General features: G+C 35.5%; 1 long non-coding RNA gene across 1 annotated transcript; it reads left to right on the top strand.

Moving 5' to 3' along the window:
- The first annotated feature begins 3,212 nt into the window (after positions 1 to 3,212).
- On the top strand, positions 3,213 to 19,548 carry LOC101679012. The gene is made up of 3 exons (XR_200176.2): positions 3,213 to 3,343; positions 16,173 to 16,257; positions 19,225 to 19,548. It is a non-coding gene; the product is annotated as an uncharacterized LOC101679012 (long non-coding RNA).
- Positions 19,549 to 22,963: the final 3,415 nt, after the last annotated feature.

Raw genomic sequence — 22,963 nt, 5'->3', positions numbered from 1 at the left:
AATTAATATGAGCTGTATTTTATCCTCTCTTTCTTTTTAGTATTGTTATTAAATTTTATTGAAATCCCCTGTTGATTTTCCCCCACTTTTATTCATGACCAGGTTTAGGCTTACACTAAAGAAATGCTCTTTATGGTACACTTTAAAAACCAAGTACATAATTCTCTTCCCCCCACTGTCCTCCTCAAACGTCATCAAAGATAGACATAAAGAAACAAATGAAAAACTTAGGGAGAATTCACACTAAGTCTTTGTGGGAGATGATAATGGAGAAACAAAGAATGGGACAAATAAATAGCATAAGGAAACTACATAACTTTTCCCAACTTTTTAGTTCAATCCTTCAAAATGTATTTTACCATAGCATCTAGTGGAGAGCCAGTGTATCTTAGGTATTCAATGTTTTTGTGCTGACCTATATCTATATCATCCATACCTACCTATATCTATAACTATATCTGTGTCTATATCTATATCTGAAATCAAACTTCCAATAGTGTAGCAGTCTTTGTTAGTTTTCATTGCTATTGCTTTAGTTTTTTCCATCAAATTTCAAAAAATTTGTTCTGCTGTAGCAGCCAGTGAACTGAACTGGAGAGATGAGATGATAGTGAAATGCCGAACACAAAAAAGGTGTGTCTGATTGCAATGACAAGGTTGCCTTAGTAGTTTATGATTTAGTGAAATGTAACCTGTGTCTCAAGAATACAAATTATATCTGCTTTGTGATATAGGCATTAGGCAACTCTAAAAGCAATGGAGGAAAATGACCACTAGAACTTTTATTCTCATAAACATCATACAAAGCTACTGTATAGCTGGATCTTAATCTATTTATCACTATCCACCTCTCTCTCTTTGCAAATATATATCCATTTGTATATATTTATGCTTATGTATATATATATATATATATATATATATATATATGAGAAAGAGTAATAAGCACATTAAGAATTAAAAGGGTGAGGCCAATTAAAAGGACCATAGATAATTTACATAAACTCTTCATTTCTTGAAGTTTATGAATCACTTTCAGGAAGATATGGATGCATAATTATCAAAATTTGACAAAGAGGGGAGCTAGGTTTTGGTAAATGAGGTTCACTAAATTTTAAAAAATCAACACTAATTTATTGTTTTATTTCATTTTTTTCAGTGTTTTAAGCTTCATTGTTTATGCACCACACCCAGTGTTAATTTAATATAAACAAGATAAATTTCAGAGACCTCAAAATGAATTTAATAAAAGCAAAATAAATTGTGTAAATTTTGTATTCTTTCACTCTAAACAATGAACTCTAATCAACTGAATATATATATGTTGCTATGTCTTAATATTTCAATTCTAAATGAAGAATACTAAACTCTCTCATATGCTAAACTCTTTCATATGCTAAAAACTACTTTTCATTAAGTAACTCCAAAAAATTAGGTTGAGCTACAGACTGAACTATACAGTCGCTGATCTTTAGAAAAAAAGAAAAAGAAAAAGAAAGAAAGAAAGATGCCTATATCAAAATCAGGTAATAAATCCACAATGAGCATATATATACACACACACAAACTATTTCATTCACTTGCTTCTGGAAGTATACCTTTTCTTCTCTGTATGCAAGCATTTTTGTGTGTTTTAAATATGGAATTTGTGATTATACAAACAAAATATATTGTAGAAACCAATTGAAGCAAATGGAAATTATATTATTTTCTGTTATTATAGCTGCAGTCTAATAAACTAACTAGTCTCTAGGAAACCACTTAGCACCATAGAAAAGGTTACTTGTACTTAAGACCCATTGCTCATAAAGAGTTAATCTAGTCCCTGTGGTGAAGCACTTTACTGTCAGAAAGCTCTTTCTCTTCACTCCTGTTCACCATAGGAACAGGCCAATTGATAATAATATACATCTCTGAAACTGCTGTGATGAATAAACATCTCTCCAAATTACTCAAATTAATTTCAGCAGGTTGCAACATTTTCTGGTATGGATTTTTTTTTTTAAGTCCATCTTTGTTCAAATGAGTTTTTCACAGACAAAACAGTTTCCCAGACCTGCATGCCAAAACATAGGCAAATGTGCAAAGCTATGGCATTTAAACAACATAAAATGGGCCATTAAGCATTCGCAAATATTTTGGCTAGTAGTCTTTAGTTTCAGTCCTCAATACTAAACATTACTATTTCCATCTGAACCCTTTATGCACAAGTGTCATAATTAAATATCACTGACTTGCCCTTCCTATTGACCTTTGATGCATGTAAATAGGCTCTTGGGAAGGAAGGTGGGTTTTGTAATTCTGAGAGCTTTTATTGCTCTTATTAGTGTGTTTTTTTTTACCATTTTTTTCAATGTTCCAAAACCTCCCTAAAATACTATCTTATGTTTATATAGATATTCTTCTCTCAGAAACTCAAGATATTAAGAATATGACACCTCAGCCACCCTCAGTTTGAAGGTGGAAACACAACTTTTCGTTTTACAGAGGACAAACCTGGTGGAAATTTAATACCAAGGGTTTTCTTACCTGCACTCTCACAAATTGAATTAAAGATTTGCATAATAATCAGACTTAAGGCAGAAAAAATAGTGTACTTTTTAAAAAGGGCTCCCTGGCTGTGTTTGAATAGTACAAAAACATTACTCCAGGTTATTCTGAAGTTCTATGCTTATAACATAAAGTTCACTTTTATTCATAGCTTTAAACAAATGAAGGTATGTCTAAGAATCTTAAGATGTGAATAACAGAAAATTCTAAATTCCACTTTCTTCCATTTCTCAAGGTTTTGGGTTTTCAAGGAAATTGGGATATTTGTGTTCTTCTGATGTGTTTGCGGGGAGGTTAAAATCCCTGTGGGTGCTGGAGATTGGCTTTTTAAAAGGAATTGTAAGTTTAATAATGTCTTAAAACTCTTCCTGTGATTGCTTAACTGTGGCCAGTCTTTAGCAATCACATATTTAGAATGCAAACTTGACACATAGTTTCAGGGTAAAAGAACATTTAGTAATCTTTCCCTTCAATTTCATTAAATGTTACTTGATGCTAACAGCATCAGTACCTTGGAACACATAGGCATCCATCTTGTTCTTCTGTTCTATGACAGTGATATAAGTGTGACATTTGCAATAAAGGCAACATTCTACAGAATGTTCATTTACTTTCTTTTTCATTTTAACAAAAATGTTTATTAAGTGCCTCCTAGACTTAGAGAATGTTCTATGGGCTGGATACATAATAGTGAAAATACAGATGAGATCCTTGAAACTGAAGGTATATTCAGTGATGCTATAGTATCAGAAGTATGGATCTACATAAAGAAAGGAAGGGCATAAGAGAAGGAGTAAGTGAAGTTAAAATAAATTTTTTTTATTTTTCTTGTTCCATATTAATATAACAAGCAACAGTTTCTTCAAAATAAGAATTGCAAAACTATTAATAATTATCTATGCTTATGTATATTTTATATTTGTTTATTTATATGTTTATGTATGTTCACATGTAATTAAAATTAATGGCAGTAAAAATACATGAGGCTAGGGAAAAGAATTAGAACCATTTTGTTATTATAAAGTACTCACATTACCTGTAAGTGGTATACTATTATTTGAAATGAATTTGGGCAACTGCTAAAAAGAATAAAAAAAGAAGTATAACTGAATGCCAAAGAAGGAGAGAAAAAGGAATAGCATTAAATGTTTAAATAAAATCACAAAAAACAAAGAACTGGGGCAACAAAGAGAATAATAATATTAATCCAAATATATAATAATCATTTTGAATTCCAGTGGTTTACAAATAGAGAATAATAACATGATAAATATTACCTTAAATATATAAAAATCACTGAGTATCAGTGTTTTAAATTTGCAAATTAAAAGACAAGGATTGTCAGAGTGGATCAAAAAACAAGTATCGGGGCGCCTGGGTGGCTCAGTGGGTTAAAGCCTCTGCCTTCGGCTCAGGTCATGATCCCAGGGTCCTGGGATCGAGCCCCGCATCGGGCTCTCTGCTCAGCAGGGAGCCTGCTTCCCCCTCTCTCTGCCTGCCTCTCTGCCTACTTGAGATCTGTCAAATAAATAAATAAAATCTTTAAAAAAATTATCAAACTATATGCTATCTATGAGAAACCCACTTTAAATACAGAGACATATAGATTAAAAGTAAATATATGAAGAAAGATATAGCATGCTAATAGTAATCTAAAGAAATTAGTAGTATCTATATTAATTTTGGAAAGAGCAGACTTCAGAGTAAAAAAGATATCAGGGATGAAGAACAGCATTTCATGATGATAAAGGTGTCAATTCTTCTAGAAGACATATGATCCTTAGTGTACATGTGCCTAACAACAGAGTATCAAAATACATGAGGCAAAACTGATAGAACTGTGAGAAGAAATAGATGAATCTGCTATTACAGTTGTAGACTTCTTCAGCATCCCTCTATCAGAAATGTACAGACCAGCAGACAGAAAATCAGTAAGGATATAGTTGAACTCAACAATACCATCAATCAACTTGATCTAATGGATATCTATAGACTACTTTATCCAACAACAGCAGAATACATATTCTTCCTAAGCTAACATGAAATATTCACCAAGATAGATTACATTCTTAACAAACTTTAAATATTAGAAAAACATAAATCATACAATGTCTGCACTCAGAAATAAATAACAGAAAGATAGCTGGAAAATCCCCAAATACTTGGAGAGTAAAAACCAAACTTCTAAACACCACATGGATCAAAGAGAAATCTCAAGAAAAATCTAAAAATATTTAAAACTAAATGAAAATGAAAACACAACTTGTAAAAATTTGTGGGATGTACAAAAGCAGTGCTTAGAGGAAAATTAATAGCATTGAATGCATATTTCTAAAAATAAAGGTTTAAAGTCTATAACCTAATATCCCACCATAGGCAGCTAGGAAGGGTGAGGGGGAGGCAAATTAAATCCAAAGCAAGGAGAAGAAAAATATAATAAAAATTATAGCAGAAATCAATGAAATTAAAAATAGGAAATCAATAGAGAAATTCAAATAAACAAAAAGCTGGTTCTTTGAAAAGATGAAAGAAACTGATAATGTTCTAGAGAGGCTAAGAAAAAAAGAGGAAGAATATATATTATTCATATCAGTAATGACAGAGGGGTCATCACTACAGATCCCATGGACATTAAAAGGATGACCTAGGTGAAATAGACTGATTCTTTGAAAGGCACAATCTACTCAGTCTCATAAGACAAGAAATAGACAATCTAAATAAGCCTATATCTATTAATGAATGTATAAAGAACTCCTCCTAAAACTTGAGAATAAGAAAATAAACAACATAATTAGAAAATGAGCCAAAGCCTTAATTCATACACTTCATAAAAGATGTATAGATGACAAATTATAAGCATATGAAAAGATACTCCATGTCATATGTCATCAGGGGTATGCAAATTAAAACAATAGTGAGATAGCACTACACAGCCATTTAGAATAGCAAAATCTAGAACACTGGTAATACCATATCCTGGTGAGGAGCTGCAACAAAAACTCTCATTCATTGTTGGTGAAAATGAAAAATAGAATGGCCATTTTGGAACATAGTTTGCCAGTTTCTTATAAAACTAAATACACTTTTACCACACAATCCAGCATTCATGCCCCTTGGTATTTACCCAAAGGAGTTGGAAAATTATGTCCACATAAAAACTGCCACACAGATGTTATAGCAGCTATATTCATAATTGTCAAAACTGGAATCTGCAAAGATGTCCTTCATTTGGTGAATGTATAAATAAATGGTAGTATTCCAGACAATGAAATATTCAGTGCTATAAAGTCATGAAGAGACATGGAAGAAACTTAAATGTATATTGCTAAATGAAGGAAGCAAACCTGAAAATTTTACATATTATATGATTCCAAATATATAGCATTTTGGAAAAGGAAAATTCAGAAAGAGACAAGTAAAAAGATCAACAGTCTTTTAGGTGTTGAGAAGGAGAGATGATTACACAGAGAACAGGTGATTTTTAGTGCGTGAAACTGTTCTGTATGAAACTATAATGATGGAAACATATCATTACACATTTGTCAAAACTCATAGGATGAACAACCCCAAGAATTAAATAAACTATGAACTTTGGATGATTATGATGCATCAATATAGGTTCATCAGTTTTAAGCATTGTACTTCCCTGGTGGGGGATGTTAATAACAAGAGCAGCTCCGCATGTGTGGAGGAAGAGGATAGATGAGAAATCTCTTATTTTCTGCTCAATATTGCTATGATCTTGAAACTGCTATAAAATATGAAGTCTATCTAAAAATGGAACACAAAGAAAGGGCCTTATCCAAAAAAAAGAAACAGTAGTCAAACATACAATAAAATGCTTTTGCTGGAGAAAATTTGCAGTAGAGAAGGGCTCTACCTTTTCCATGCAAATGGGATACTGGTAAAACATTTGAGATGAGATCATGGAATCACTGTAGGTTTGACATCCTTCAAAAAGGGCTTCCTTCTCTGCAGATGAGCAGATCTTTACTACCTTGGAGACAAATAGGACAAATAGCAGTGATCTTAGGAGACAGTACCATTCTAGTATTCATCAACAACACCTTGTGATGGCAAAAAGCAGTGGCGGGAATAACAGTTCAAGAATGAAATAAACCAGAACCCTATGCTTCTAGACACAGTCACATAGTCCTGGCTGAAATCTATGTGTGCCTCTGGTTTCTTAGACAAAACAAGGTAAAAGGATAAAGAATAATGGGGAAAAAAGAGAGTGAAACCACCCATATGACCAGTGTACACTTGAACATGTTAATTAACAGACTCCAAGAAGATATAATCCTTCTTGATTAAAAGTCCATATTACATTGATGTGGAATCAGTCCATTGCTCTTTGTTTTGTTTTGTCATCAAGTTTAGATGTGTGAGACTCTAAGTCTGTTTTGAATACATAGAAAAGTAATTGCCAGGGCCTCCTAGGTGGCCAGTCAGTTAAGCATCCAACTGTTGATTTCGGCTCAGGTCATGATCTCAAGATTGTGAGATCTAGTGAGAAGTCTGCTTGACATTCTCTCCCTCTTCCTTGCCTCTCCCCCAGCTTATAATCCTTCTCTTTCTCTCGTTCTCAAATAAATAAATAAATCTTTAAAAAATAAGGAAAAGTATTTGCCAGTAGGCTGAGTCACTAAGCATATATTTAGATTTAATGGAGAAAGCAAAAATTAAATTAATAAAATCCAGAAAACAAAATATCAAGGAGCCACTTAAAATGGAAACATAGAACAAAAATATAAAAGATAAAAGTGATACAGCCCAATCCAAATATATGGTAATAAGTGAAATCAATCAAAATCTAAATATATACCGATTTAAGCATCTAAAATAAAATAAAAAGACTTAAAAAATGACAATGGTAAGAGATATGTCAAACTAAGGTAAAATTAAAGCAAGGTGTAAGGGATAGTAAAATTTCAGGTCCAAAGAATTAATGGAACAAAAAGGTTATTTTCTGCGGATGAACACTTAATGCATATAATTTGTATGGAATATGATAGCATTGAACTTATATGTGCTAAGTCCCACTGCATCACTATTACAAAATAGGGGAATACTAGGAGAAATTATATAAGTAAAAATTTTATGGGAGAATTTTTATATCATGTACTCACTTTCTAGTAGACTGAATGGACAAAATATAATTAAAGACAGAAATGAATGATGTAATTGTTAAGGTATAACACATATATATATATCAAACTTTTTAATCTGCAAACCCTCCTAAGTGTTCATAAACATTTATAAAACCAATCATATGCCAGACCATAGTAAAAATTAATTAACTTCAAAAGTTATAAATGGGAAGGGTTACATTTTTTGCAAGCACAACAAAAAACACAACAAAACAAAAAGATTTATTTAACCTCTAAGTGTTTTCAAGTAGCAAGAGTACCCTTGGTAGGTTAACATATGCAGCTCATTTGGGAGACTAGCTCAAAAGGCTTTAAACTGAGAAAGTAATTATTGCATACATACATTTACTAAATATCTGAAAGTCACATCCTTATGAGTGATTTCTACACTTTCGTTTTTTTGTGTCTGTCCTTATCAAATGTAAGTGTTGCTACCTGTCCTTAATGTATTTTTAATGTTTGCTTTCTAGCTTAATATCTATTCTGTTCCATCCCAGATAATTTAATGTATACTCATATCATCAGGATGGTTTTATATCTGTTATCTATATGCCCCAGTCTAGAGTTAGTCACCAAATGTACTGATTGCCCTTTTCCATCTGACACAGTGCTAAATAGTTTGTTAAAGAAATGAATAAAACATGGACTAATTCAAGAGGTGCAGAATGGCCTGTACAATCTCTTCCTGAAATACTGTAGCAGAAACATATGCCTTGGGGCGCCTGGGTGGCTCAGTGGGTTAAGCCGCTGCCTTCGGCTCAGGTCATGATCTCAGGGTCCTGGGATCGAGTCCCGCATCGGGCTCTCTGCTCAGCAGGGAGCCTGCTTCCCTCTCTCTCTCTCTGCCTGCCTCTCCATCTACTTGTGATATCTCTCTGTCAAATAAATAAATAAAATCTTTAAAAAAAAAAAAAAAGAAAGGAAAAGAAACATATGCCTTGAGTCTTGTGGGATTTGGGAGGTTGTCTGAGTATTGTGAACCAGTGGTCATGGACTCAAGGAGGCAAGAAAAATATCAACCAAGAGACAATGGATAAATCGAGAAGTAAGAAGGAATAATGTAGCTTGGGAAAAGAAGTGAGACACAGAAGGGACTGGATATTCAAAAGCAGACCCTCTGTGGCTTTACACCATCAATACAGTCAAACACAGAGTGTCTGCAGAAGAACAGCAACGGACGGAGCTTCACTGAAACTCTTCAGGAACATTCCTGAAAACATTCAGTCTAACATACTCTGGATGTATTTTTAAAGTAGTAATAATTAATTTTAATAATAATAATAATTTTATAATAATTTTAAATAGTAATAATTTTAATACTCATTCAATCTTTATCATGATTCCAAGTTCAATTTTGGCTTTTTATTTTACCCTTTTGCAACTGCACATTCAAATTCCTGTGTCGGCCCATTTGCGTGGTTACTCATTTACTCATTCATTTACTAAACAATTGGTGAAGCATTTCCCAAGGAACGAGAATTGAGGAGGTGATTTTTTGAAGGTGAATACAAACTGACATTTCTCCAGTGTTCCATTTCTCTTTTGAGTCTAGTTACTTACTGTCTGAAGGCTTCCCAAGGAGTTACAAACATTGCAAAGTTAGTACCAAATGAAATAACTTTGATATAATTAATGAAGAAAATATATCCCAAATAAAACATTATTTTCCATATTTCTTGCTAGTTTAGGTACCACTAGTCTAAGCCTAAATTGTCATGTCAATAAAATGCCTTTCTTTTCTTCATATTAGTTATTATATATTATTATGGCCCAATGACTCTGTTTCCTCACATTATTTAAGAAACAGAATGCGTTTAGATCAAATACGAATTTTTGCTGTTGCTCCTGAGGTAATACATGCGAGCATTTACCCCTTCTCACTGCACCTAAGGAAGGAAATGTATCAGATGTAGAGTATTATCTGAGTAAAGGCTTCTTATATCTGGAGAAGCATAGAGCAGAACCACAAACACTAAGAGCTTTTTCAGAAGACAGCCTTCAACATATAGAGAAGTCGATAGACTGGATGGGGCTCAGGAAAACCTCTATGTACAACAAGACATATGAGGAAGTTGGTGCCAATATCATCAAAAATGATATAGTTAGAACGTAGTTAGAACTGGATTTCATGGTCCTCAAATTAACTGAGTTATTAAAATGTAGACTGACCACGATGTTTTTTCACAATCATTATCTTTAGATAGGCATTTAGTTTTATGAGCCAATCAGAATGATCTCTCCTCTCCAAATAGCCAAGGCCTTCTAATGTTCTAAAAAAACAAAACAAAACAAAACAAAACAAAAAACAGCCACTCTTCTGCGTCTTACTGAGAGGTTTGCTGTGCGCTTAATTGAAGGTGTGGTATAATAAAATCGCTTCACCAGATGACTTACCAACTTCTGCCTTTTTTTTGAAGGTTCACATGCCAGATGCACTTAAATTCTGTCCATGGCACATGGCCTTGCAAATTGTAAACCTACCTAAAAGAAAATATTGGAGCCCAATTTATAACTACACCTTAAAGAATACTGCTGTTTATCGCCTCTCCTTTCCCCCATCCATGCTTTTCATGTGTTCTAAAGATTCAGATTCTCAGTATTCTCCCAAAGGGTTGAGGATTATTTGAGGCTGCCTAAAAGGAGGTATTCAAACAAGATACATATATATGTGTGTATATATATATATATATATATATATATATATATATTCATGGGTTTTGCATCATACAGGGGCCAACTGCACTACCTTTCCAGGGAAAGGATACTTTTCTGTAACATTTAGCCAGTGTGCTACATATCTGCCAACAACACTGCTAAAAAGTCTCACTTTCAAGGGGAAGAGAGAGAGAAAGAGAGAGAGAGTCATTTCCAATCAAGCATCATTAAATTTTCTACCTTGAGATTGTCAAGACCATGCTACAATGATCAATTACATATAGCAAACCACCTTTACCATACTCTGTACAGTATGAGTTTTATAGTTCCTAAGTCATCATTTGTTGTCATTGTTACACCATAAAATATCCATTTATGATTAAGATGGCATTAGCAATGCATTCAGAAGTTGTGGATAATTAAGTACAATGGAGATTGAAATTGGAAGTGGAAAACATTCAAACCAAGATTCTAGTCCGAGTATTGTGGAAATGACTTGATCTGAGTATGTAGGGCCAATATCCCCTGAACTGTCATATTAGTGTCCCACGCTGACTAACACTTCCTAAAACTTAATCCCATCAGAAATCTTAAGGTAGAGGGGAGCTTAATTGTCTCTTGAAAGTCTGCTACCTTTCACCTGCACATAAGACAGCCATGATGATTTTCTTTTAAACCAGCAAGAGGGACAGAGAAAGAAAATCAGCCAGAAGTATTTGTCGGCAAGATTCCTTAATGTCCGTTTCAAAAGTCACAGATTACAGTTTAAAATGGAAGTCCCCTTTTGAACAAAGAAGGAAAGGTTATGAGAAAATACAGTTTGCCATTATTGATGTACAAAGCCAGCTCTGATTGCCTCTGTCCTGTAGCTCCCCCACATGCACCACTTGGATATTGCCTAAATCTCTGGAAATGAAAGAGAGGAGCTTCTGTCAGAGCGCTCCCCGCTGCGGCTATGAGAACCCAGCTCGCAGAGCATCACATCCAACCTGTTTTTCTCATTGCACATACTTTATAGACTGCTTGTCAGGTGGTCTCTGTGTGGTTTGCTCAGGTAATCCTAGAAACATGTAAAAGTCATACAAATTATAATTTAAGAAAAGGAAATAAAGTCAATTGACCATTGATTGTTCTTTCCTCTTATCCCAGAACCTGGTAAGAGCATCCAAGTGTAATGATTGTGAACTCAAAGAATTTCTGTCTCACTGCACTTTATCTTTGCTGGTAATGAAGTTAGTGGTTTCAACTTTAGTCTCTCTGTCTTTTTCTTTCTCTCTCCCCTTCTGTCTTTCCAAAGGCCACCTCCATGAAAGACAAAGAGTAATTATGCTGTTTTAGCCCAACAGTCAGCCTTCTTTCTGTCCTTATCCCTTAGTAAATGAGGGAACGCACTAAAGAAACAGAAGCAGGCTACTTAGAGAGCGAAATTTAAAATTTTGCTTGAAAAAGCGTCAATATAAAGAATAGAGCTGACCTGAGTTTTAGGAACATAATCATTTCCTGATCATCTGTTGCTAATAACAGAGTAGTGTTTATACTTTATGTCCTAGTTTGTCCCAGTGGGTGACCACCTCCTATAACCGCACCCTTCTCTGTTCGGGTTGCAGAATAATATTAACTTGTGTGAAACGTCCTGCTCTTAGACTGTTAAGGGATATGGGATGTTTCCTCTGGTATTCTGTGCTGGACACTGGCGCAGAGGGCTTGAGAAGCCTTTGCATTTATATAGATTTCTCCAGCCCCTTTTCTTCTGTATGTCACTATTCATTCCTAAGCGTATTCATCTACATTTTGTTAATTGTGATTTAAAATTCCATCTTAAAAGATGTACATCTATACTACAGTAATTTTGAAGGCAAGCTGTTATTTCATTGGATTGTCACTCTTTCCAGAAATCAAACCCTCCCTGTCACATATAAATAGATTGCTTGATATACATGCAATATCCTGTTGGTGTCATGCACTCTTTTCTTTAATCTGACTGACATGGCACATAATAAAATGCTCACTTCAATATATGTCTGTTGCATTTTGCCTAATTCTGGGCTTAGTTTAATATTAGTCATGAATATTTCCTCCAACTAGACGGGAATTTGAATCTATATAAAAGCACAGTTTATGTTCATGCTAAAGCACAAGCTTCAACCTTATTCTTTATTGCTGACTCCGTTTGTGATGAATTAAGTCATCTCAAGGAAAGACCTGAAAGCAACAGGGACCAGAACTGTTATCTTTATCCAAGAGTCAGGTGCAGGGCGAGGAGGTGAAATTCAGCTGCTGTGCTTTACTTTCCCTGAGCTTCAGAGCCGAGAGTTGGAGGGAGCTGCTCGGTGGGAGGAAATAACAACAGATGAAACCATATTATATCTCTGGACTCCTTTTAGGCTAAGAAGCCACAGTAGACTCAAATGCCAAGATAACGTTATATTTATTTTATATTCCTTTCTATCATAAGTAGGGACAAGTTCGTCATCATTTCTTATTTGTATTTTACGTATCAAATTTAATTAATGGAAGAAGAAAAGTCATTACAGTGATATGTATGTGAGTGTGTGCATTAATGTACACATGTCCCCACACCCAAAACATGTAAACACGTACATTTGTGTAAGCAGATGCAGCGGTGCCGATGGGATTTTATCAGTTTAGGTTCTAATAACTTGAGAAAATTTTCTTCCCGGATTAAAATAATTGTAAAATATTTTGAAATTTTTCTTGACCCTCTCAAATTTATCAAGAAAAACAATTCATGCTCCTTTTCTCTGTTACCTTCTATTTTGTAAATGTGTATCACGTGTTAACAGCTGTAATAGTGGGTTAATATTCCTTATTTTTTTTTTGCATCCTCTGTCTCAAGATGGCAATGCCATATTTAATATGAGAATCCACAGGTCAGTTGGCTTGTATATGGGGCTGTGATATTCCTACGCAGGGAGAGTCTCTAAACAGAAAGATACCTAAATAGAAAGCTATCCAGTAAGAAACATCCCATTATAAAGTGACTTTCTATCATAAGGATTTAAAAATCTTACAGGGCCAAAAATGTTCTTCATGAGCACCATAATGTACATTAAGTGTTCCTCTGCAAATAACAAAGAGAGGTTTCAAAGAGTGCTGCCCACCTCCTCTAAAATTAGAACGGATTTTTTTGTGTTTGTGTCACTCTAGTGTTTGTATGGATATATGTATGTATCTGTCTTGTTTCTGGACATCTCTCCTCTCCTTAGCAGTTCTGCTGTTGTATATTTTTTTTCCTTGTGGCTCTATGAGATATTTTGTTTCATAGTCTGTCTGGGAAACAAAAATTTACACGATTTCTACAAAGAAAGAGAGCACACATTGTACGATGGGCAGCGTGGATTCCCAATGGATGGAGACAATAGATAAAATGAACTACTGGCTAAAACAGATTAGATGCCAAACTCAGTTAGTCCTTGCCTAATTCTATAAAAGTATGTCAGTTAGGGACTTACTTGACCTAAGGAAAAAGCAAATCTCGAAACAATATCCGAGCTGATTACTTATTCAAACTGATTATGCTGCCGCCACTGCTCTGTTGAAACAAAATACAGTCATGTAAATTTAGCCCATTCCCTTGGCCAGCCTGCATAGAGAAACTGCCATTACAAGGTATTTTATTCAATGACACCGGCAACATAGAGCAGATTAATTACAAAACAGAACAGTGAAACAGAAATTATATCCTAGTTACAGCCATTTTCTGTAAGAATTTTGCATTGTCCTCACTGAGCACTTCTGCTATGCTTGAAGAGTTTCGTGACACGGTTGTTCTGAAAATCTTAGGATCGTCTACAGCCATTAGTTTAATACTGTGATTTTATTAGATAATTACTTCTGTCACCAAAATGCTAGAAGATGGGACAGAACGAAAAAGTCAAATATTGGGGAGACAATGCAAAACTGATCCCCAGGAGTCCGAGTAACCAGGTCCCGGCGCAAGAAACATTGACCCGGTACGCTGGAATCCCTGCTCTGTGGGTAGATGCTATCATGCTCAAATCAGACGGTCCAAAGGGGAGGAGAGCCAAGTTTAGAATTGGAAATGGTCCTTCTCAGAACGATGCTGGGTCAAGTACAGCGTGCTCACTAACGTGGGTATGGAGTACAATACAGCAACTTGTATTTTGAAAAGCCGGGCACAGTCTCAGGTAAGCCTATTGTTCCCCAAAGGCCGTTCGCAGTTACTGTTAACACACTTCCCGGCTTTCACCAGAGCCTTCAGGAGCTGTGACAGTGCTTGTAAATGGGATGCTCACGACCAGTCTGTCTGCTTCTCAAGCATGTCAGGAAAGCCGGACACTATTAATAATACTAATGGAGAGATTATCTTTAGCTCTGATTTTTTTTTTCTCCTTTGAAAATAAAAGTGGGAGGTTTGTTTTAACACCCTGCCCTTTTCATAAAGGTTGTGGGAAGCAATTGAACCTCTCCACAGAAACCTTCCTTTTCAAGTTTCCGCTTAATTAAAACACTGCATTTACTTGGTTATGAGTGAACTCTTCGCGAGGATATTTTGGAGCGATAAAACACAATGGTAATAAAATTAGCAGTAACCCTTTGTCAGAAGAAGAGCATATTTGTTCGACTGTATGGACAAAGGGACAATTATATACTTTTAAATGACCCATTAAAGAGGCAATGCTGTGCCTGGGATTCCTTATTACAAACGTCTCTTCGGCCAGGATACCATAAAGTCTGTAGAATAGCCAATTAGATAGAATTAATGCACAAATTTCTGCAGAAAAATATGTAAGCAAAATACTTAAAACCATTCAGGAGTGGGCAAAATCAAGTTGCTAAGACAAAATAAATAACCTGGTGCTTTGCTACACTGCTGTGGACCTCTGCTAAGCTGATAGGCTGTGCTCAACATAAACATGTTAAGTCCATGACAGACAAGACCCTGCTCAAAAACGAAGGTCCTTTTTAAAAATGTGTTCCCCAAGTGCTTCCTCCCAATTTCAATTAAGTCTTGAAGATGGAAATATTTTTCATATTTTCATGAAATCGGGCATTACACAGAATACATATTTCAAGAATTTCATACTTTTTTTGGCAGACCCACCTCCCCGAGCCCTTCTAATAAAGCTCACGATCCCCTCTGCACAAGAGCCATTTCATGCTCTTTCTCTTTTTTAGTCTTTTTAAAGCTAAAAGTTAAAACAAATCATTTTATAAGACCAAAGTAGGAAGGTCAAATTGTTTTCCTTTATCTGGAATGGTTACTGAACCCTGGTGTTTGTCTTCTACCCACGTTGGCATTCTGCCTGCCTTTCTCTTTTGTCATGGATTTTCAGCTATAAAGTGTGTTCGTCTTTAAAACTAAGCCTCCCTGTGTCATATGTGCAACCCTGCTCCATACAACCCAACACAACTTATCACACACTGACAGCTAATATTTAAAAGAGAACACACACGTATTTTGAGGTTTGATAACTGCTATCAATCTCGATAATGGGTATCCAATCCAAAATTGTGACAGATATCTAGTGGATTGAGCATCTACCATGAGCAGCTAATGCTGGAGTAAATGAATCAGTGAGGCAGCTACTTCACACCTATAATTAAAAACAAAACAAATAAATGCCACACAAATAAGAAAGCCAGAGAAATCTATGTCAGACCTGCAAAATGCACCAAAGGGTGAAACGTACGGACACCGGTTACTGATTTAGCTTTTTTGTCCTTTGATTTGCTTAAAATAGAATAGTGTGAGATTTTTCTAAAGATTTTTTTTTTAATGGTTAAAATTTCAGGATTTCCAGTTCAATTTGTCATTGCACCTTGTTTTCACAGGAACTGCCAGCAGAGATATAGTGGGCCCTGAAACAGCATGACTTTGATGCTTAGAAAATGCTCTCTTTTAACAAAGTAAATCAAGGTACAGTGACCTCCAAAAGCCAAATTGCAGAACAGAGAATAATGGGTAATGGTATGTAAATTGCCATGCATGCAATTGGGATGTCATTACAGCCAGACCAAATGGTGGTAGCTAATGACCTCGACATTTGATTTCTAGGTGCATTTTATTTTATTTTTTCCTGATTTGAAAATATATCTGTCCGAGACAGTAGCTTTAGCACACTGATGAGCCTGAATAAAGAGTGCGAATTTCTCTACAGTGACTATTGTGCCTTAAATCAACCGAATTTGTAGACAGTAGCAGAATAGCCCTCAAATCACTCTCATGGATATTTGTAATTTGTATGATATTAATCCTCATTTTCAACTTGAAAATAAATTTCCTTATAAAATTGTCCTCCTAAGGAAAAGATGAGGCATAAATATTTGGTTTTGGCTTTGAAATTATTTAGGCGCGGAAAAGAGAAATGGGTATACAAATAAATATGCGTGTTCTGGCCTCAGAATGTCCATCCCACATTTAGTAGTAAATTACTTGGGGATTGAAAGGACTGTACTGTGTATCCTTAATAGTCATTTGTTCTAGGAAGTTCAGTTATTGAATATTGTGGCATCATTTCTGTACTGCAAATGAGTTTCACTGTACAGCTGGTTCGTTTTTGTTGAGGTGAAAATAAAATGAAAATGTTTCGCTATGAAGTCTTCCCATAACTCTAGTTAGGATTTTAAAAATAAATCATAACAAGAGCTCCAAGAAAATATTTATTGCTCTTTCCAAGCATTAGGAGAAATGCTTGCTCTGGACCTGTCATTCAGAGCAAATCAAGATACTGCTGTTCAGACATTGCTAGAAGAATCACTAAAGCATTGCTGAGAATAACAGACCTGAAGAAAAGATCCAGTTGTCTCTTAATTTATTAACAATTTAAAGTATTTAGAACTGACTGATGTAAAGACGCACGAAGTAATTTTTACTGTGCTGTATCCTAGGGAAGTTCAAAATAGTTTTAAATTACTTTTTCATTAAGTTACATGATTTCTTAAATTATCAGATTACTTAGGTCACACTAGACCACCTCTCTAAAAATTACATTGTCATTCGTGTAGATTACTCAAAAATCTGTGTTTTTGTCTTTCTGCCATGTAAGTACTTTTTCAGATATAAAGGTCCTAGAGGAAATATCTATGCATACATGTATAGATACACACACACACACACACACACACACACACACTTTCTCTCTCTCTCTCTCCATTTTAAGTATTCTTGCTTTTATTTTATTGCAGGTAATCAAATTGCTTAGGACGTCAACAAAAATACTACTAAGGTTTTATTTTTTTTCTTGTTAAATTGTCATTGGAACAAAATGTTACTTTCTTTTTTAATAATTGTAATCCATAGGTAAAATTTTATAGATGGCAAGAATGTCCATATTCTATACTGACTTCTATGCCTCATGTATGCTCACTTGGATTTATTTTATATCCCATTATTGGTTTAGTTCAAGACAAAATAAATTAAACAATGAATAGACTACAGATATTTCCCATGGGGTAAGGGCACTTGATTTTATTTTCTCCTCTTCCTACATAATATTGCAATAAGTGTCTTTTGAAACTTATAGCAAGCAGTCCATGTTACTGCTCTTTCTTTTATTCCTAAATGCAGCATATGCATAGGTAGTGTTGGACATGAAGCCTTTTTCATTAAACATGTTTGCACATTAAAATTACTTGGGTAAAATTTTAAACACATTTTGGTTAACATAACCCATGTGTATTTCTGCAGCACCGATAATCCCCCTGCACACTTTCTCGGAAAGACTGTAACAAAGGAGCAGCAATACAAACCAGAGAACAATTCTGCTTGATTTTCCTTTGCAGTCATTTTATCAGGGACCAGGAATATTCCGCAGTGGTGCCCAGATGAAGGCTGCATGCATTCCCGAGCATTGCATTGTAGAAGAAAATGAAAAACCTAATAGCATTTTGACGTATTCCAGTTAGGTTTTCCATTAAGAGAAAAAGGTGATATGTTCACACCATTTGTCAGGAAAAGAAGAAATGAAGAAAATGTTGACAATTTCATTACACTCTGGTTATGGGGTGATCTGAACTTACCTATTACAAGATAAAAAAAAAAACTATTCCAGATATTATTAGTCGAAAACATTATTGTTTATAGTTACTTTAACATGTGCCACAACTATAGAGTTGATATAACTGTATATGCTCAGATTTAAAAGGAGATATTTTATATCATTTACAACCTTGCTTAAAAATTTGTATCCTCTGAATGCCAGAGCATCACACCAAGTCACGCGTTGCCGGACATTTCGCTGATAAATCCAGCCCTGAAAAGTGGATGTACAGATACTATAAAAATGCTTCTAAGTATATCATTCTTTTCTTGACCTATGTATTTATTCAGAAGATATTTTCTCCATTTCTCATATTTTTTTTTGCTTGTATTATTGACTATAGGACTCCCGGATTTTCTGCTGAGAATATTTCCCTAGGGAGAACAGGTGCTGTCCATTTAAAATCAAAGTTAAAAAACTGAACATATTTTCTAGGGTGCCAGAGAGACACGTGTGCATTCAATCTGTTCAACTAGAAATTGAGGATTACACACAAAGATTTAGCTTTATTTATACTTCCTTGATTGATAAGCAGTAGCTGAACCATTAAGGCATTTCACAGGAAAGCACCTTTGTTGCATATATGCTAAAGCGTATTTACTAAAATATTATTTAGTTCTGTGGTTTTGGAAAGAAATTTATTTAAAAGGTCTCAGGTGTAGATTTCAAAATACCAGAAGCATAAAGCTGCGTAAACATAAGAACTTTTTATCTCATTTTTAGTAAGTTGGCTAAGTGCTTTTACCTGAGGATAGCCAAGCATATTAATCATCTCTCTCTCTCTCTCTCTCTCTCTCTCTCTTTCACACACACACACACACACAAATGTCTAACAAATATTGCAGCATATGTGTACGAGGACTGGGGCTCGACTGGTGTGGAGAGCACAGAATGGTCTAGATGTATGACAAGGAGCAAGAAGAGGCTGCTGGGTAGCCGGGAAAGAGCAGGGATGAAAAGAGGCATCAGAAGATGAGGCCTGGCAGGAAACTCAGGTGATACCGAGCTGACCTCCCTATCAGAACAGACTGTTGTATTCACGAGCACCAATATTATCTTCTTTTCATCACATTCGTGTGGCAAATCATATTCGTGTATTTACATTGTATTGGATACTCGTGTGCTAAGGGCAATTATCAGACTCCACAGATTTCCTGTCAAGAGGGGAACTCGGAAGGCCACCTGGTTCGTTCGTAGCATTGAGGTGGGCTTCATGGGCCCCAGTCCAAAACGAAGTTCTCTTTGCCTGAAGAGGATGTTCTGAAATAAACCATGTCTTGTTTTCTGACCAGTTGTGGAATGAGTTTTAAAATATTAACTTTGTCCCAAAGTAAGACATCATTATTTCAAGTCAGCATCAATTAACACATTATATCATACCAGTTTAAAAACATATTAGCCACATAGAAAGTAGGAAGTTCAAATTTTTGAGACTGTGACAAGTATAATATACACCCCATATGTAAACTCAATCCCTTGCTCCGCATCATAAGGGTGGTAAATGTTGATGCGCGTCTTGTCTTCCAGTTAAGCTGACCAGAATTCTGATCCTGGCCGGTGCATTTCATTTCCTCCCATGGTACGATCTAGATTCCAATTTGCGAAAATGTAAACAAGCTTAGAAAAATTACATTTTTTCTTTTCTTTTCTTTTCTTTTTTTTTAAGATTTTATTTATTTATTTGACAGAGAGAGATCACAAGTAGGCATAGAGGCAGGCAGAGAGAGAGAGAGAGAGGAGGAAGCAGGCTCCCTGCTGAGCAGAGAGCCCGATGCGGGACTCGATCCCAGGACCCCGAGATCATGACCCGAGCCGAAGGCAGCGGCTTAATCCACTGAGCCACCCAGGTGCCCAGAAAAATTACTTTTTTCTAATAAACAATTATAAAGAAGCTTCTATGGTAAAACTTATTTAAATATCTCTTAAACGTCTTCAATTAATGTCTGTGACATTCTTTTTTGTGTTTTGTTTTTACCTCTCTTTTTGTCCAAGTGAGTTTGCATGAGAGTCAAGTGAAGCAATTAGAAGAAAACAAAAAAGGAGGAGAGGAGGCAAATGAAAGGAAGTTGGCATCAAGGAAGTCAGAGGGCAAATATTTATCACACCTTAGCACCATTGATGTGGTGGGAGACAAAGTCTATCAGGCTCCATGACCTGACTTGAGGATTTTAATGTGCCCCTTTTTCCAAAACCTTCCTTTCCTAAAGGAACTAAAATATTGCACAGTCAGGACAAAATCCCATCATTGTGACAACATCCCCAATGTCCTTTCCTGATTTCTTGGCTGGGTTTTGGGGGCTCTTATTATTTCAGAAGTTAGCTTGTGGGAGTCTCAATCGTTAATTTGAACACCTATTTAATTTATAGCACTTTTAGTTGAACTTGCTATGGTGCAAAGCTGCACTTGAACAAAGAGCCTTAGAAATAATTGTTAAATCCAGAGCTACTGCAAGAAGCTTGCTTTCAGACTATTCTAACTCTTGAAGCAAAGAAAGCAGAGAGAAAAAGCTAATCAAAGAGATTTCTCACAATTTGTGATTTTTTTTTCAGAAAATAGATTCATCATTGTTCTGCTCTCAAACAGAGTCAGGGAAACAGAAGAAAAGAGATAGATACAGAGAAATGACACGTCTTAGAAATCCTTTCTGCAGAGAGAAATAAACAGCTAGTTCAAATAAACTAACTCCATTTTTGAGAATAAAATATGAGATCTAAACATGGTCCAAGCCATTACCAAGGATGTGTCATTGCACCTGGGTAGTCTTCAGAGCTTACTAGCTTCTGACTTTTGCCCCATCCACGGACAAAGCGAAAGTGAACTAAAGATGCCAGAGTCACAAGGGGAGGATAAACTCCCCCTCTCCTTTACTGTATCACTCTGGGGGTAGTCCAGCACATCTGCTTTGGGAGATATGGCCGCTGAGGGCGGATGGAAGTCCCAGACAAGACACAGCAATGGTCCCCATGATACCCTCCCTCATATCAATGCTGCGGAGACAAGCGCATTTCACACAAACTGGCAAAATGATCTGTGACAATCAACATTAAGGAGAACTGGTATTTGTGGAGCATTCGGAAGTGTGTATGAAGGGTTTTTCTTAAACAGTATCTTTTTTTCTCTGAAAAAAAGTCAATATTACTATCATTATTTTGCAGATGACCATATGAGAGTAAAGAATTTAAGTGAACCCAAGTTCAAATTCCAAACTTCTCCCATCACATTGCCTAGATACCCAATTGTTCTTCTGAACCCCTGTCATTGTGGGTACTAAATTCTAGGAAAGCTGATGCCCTGTTTCTACGATCAATGAGAGGTAGTATAGCTCAGGGAAAATTATCTTAAATGAATAGTACTTACTCAAACAGAATATTCCAGATTCTCAACATAAAAAATTTTGTAGAGAACCACATTGAAAGAAAATTGTAAGAAAGAGAGAATAATTTGTTGTATTTCTATTTTGTGGCAGACTGTTCTTCCCCATAATGTGCGAGTATCAGAATTTACATAGTCAATGTCTTTTGAGCCCTGGCTGATTTAAATATTTTTCTTTAGCAATATCTCAAGGGTTATTTAACTCCAGATTGCTTGTTTAAAAGACAACAAAGATTTACTAAAAATGCTCTATCTAAATAACATCACTAAAAAAACTTTCTTCTTGGTCAAATCAAATGTAAATGGGGCACCTGGGTGACTCAGTCCTTAAGCGTCTCCCATTGCTTCAGGTCCTGATCCTGGGGTCCTGAGGTCAAGCCCCTGGGATCAAGCTCCTTCTCCCTGTAACCCTCCACCCCCTTAGGCTCTCTCTCTCTCTCTCTCTCTCTCAAATAAGTAAATGAAATCTTCAAAAAATTAAGTAAACACATCAAATATAATACAGTTGTAACCAGCACTAGGTAATATAAAATTTAACCTCCAGCTCCTTCTCAATTAGTAACTAGTGAAAACTGTAGCTAGAAATGGGCACAGGAGATATCTCTGTGTGGTCCTCTTTAAATTCTTTTTTTTTTTTTTAATTAAAGTTTTCTGGATCACCATCAGTCAAAAAAAATCTTGTAAAGCATGAAAGAGAAGCAGTGGTCACAGCAGAAATTTTCCAAAGAAGGCAATAGCTGGTATATACCAGCCAGGGAGATAATAAGCCCCAAAACTATACTCCTATTTGCCACTGACTGTCACATCAATTCCACAGTGGTGACAGGTAGACACATAAGGCACTGTCCTTGATTGCCTTGCATAATCTGCAAAGTATAAGATATAGAAATATACATGATGTAGATATAGATATAAATATTGATATTAGATATAAGCATATATACAAAGAGTACATGAGGCTCTTGAGGTTTTCACTAATCTGCGTAATACGTTCCCATACATCACAAGTAAAGAGGATATAAATCCAGTTTATGGGGATTATTCTACTGCCCCATTAGTTAATGGCTTCTTTTTTTCCTCAGAGGTGTCATAGATCAGATAAAATAATAGATACACACTCTGTTCATGGGAATTGGTGAAAATAATCGAGCACATGGAACTTAAAGAGCTGTTTATCAACTCTATTGTGAACAACTTTTGCGATACGAAAG

Source organism: Mustela putorius, unplaced genomic scaffold (genome assembly GCF_011764305.1).
Source record: "Mustela putorius furo isolate JIRA1106 unplaced genomic scaffold, ASM1176430v1.1 tig00003846_pilon_pilon_pilon, whole genome shotgun sequence".
Classification (NCBI taxonomy): Eukaryota; Metazoa; Chordata; class Mammalia; order Carnivora; family Mustelidae; genus Mustela; species Mustela putorius.
This window is presented reverse-complemented; position numbering and strand designations above follow the sequence as displayed.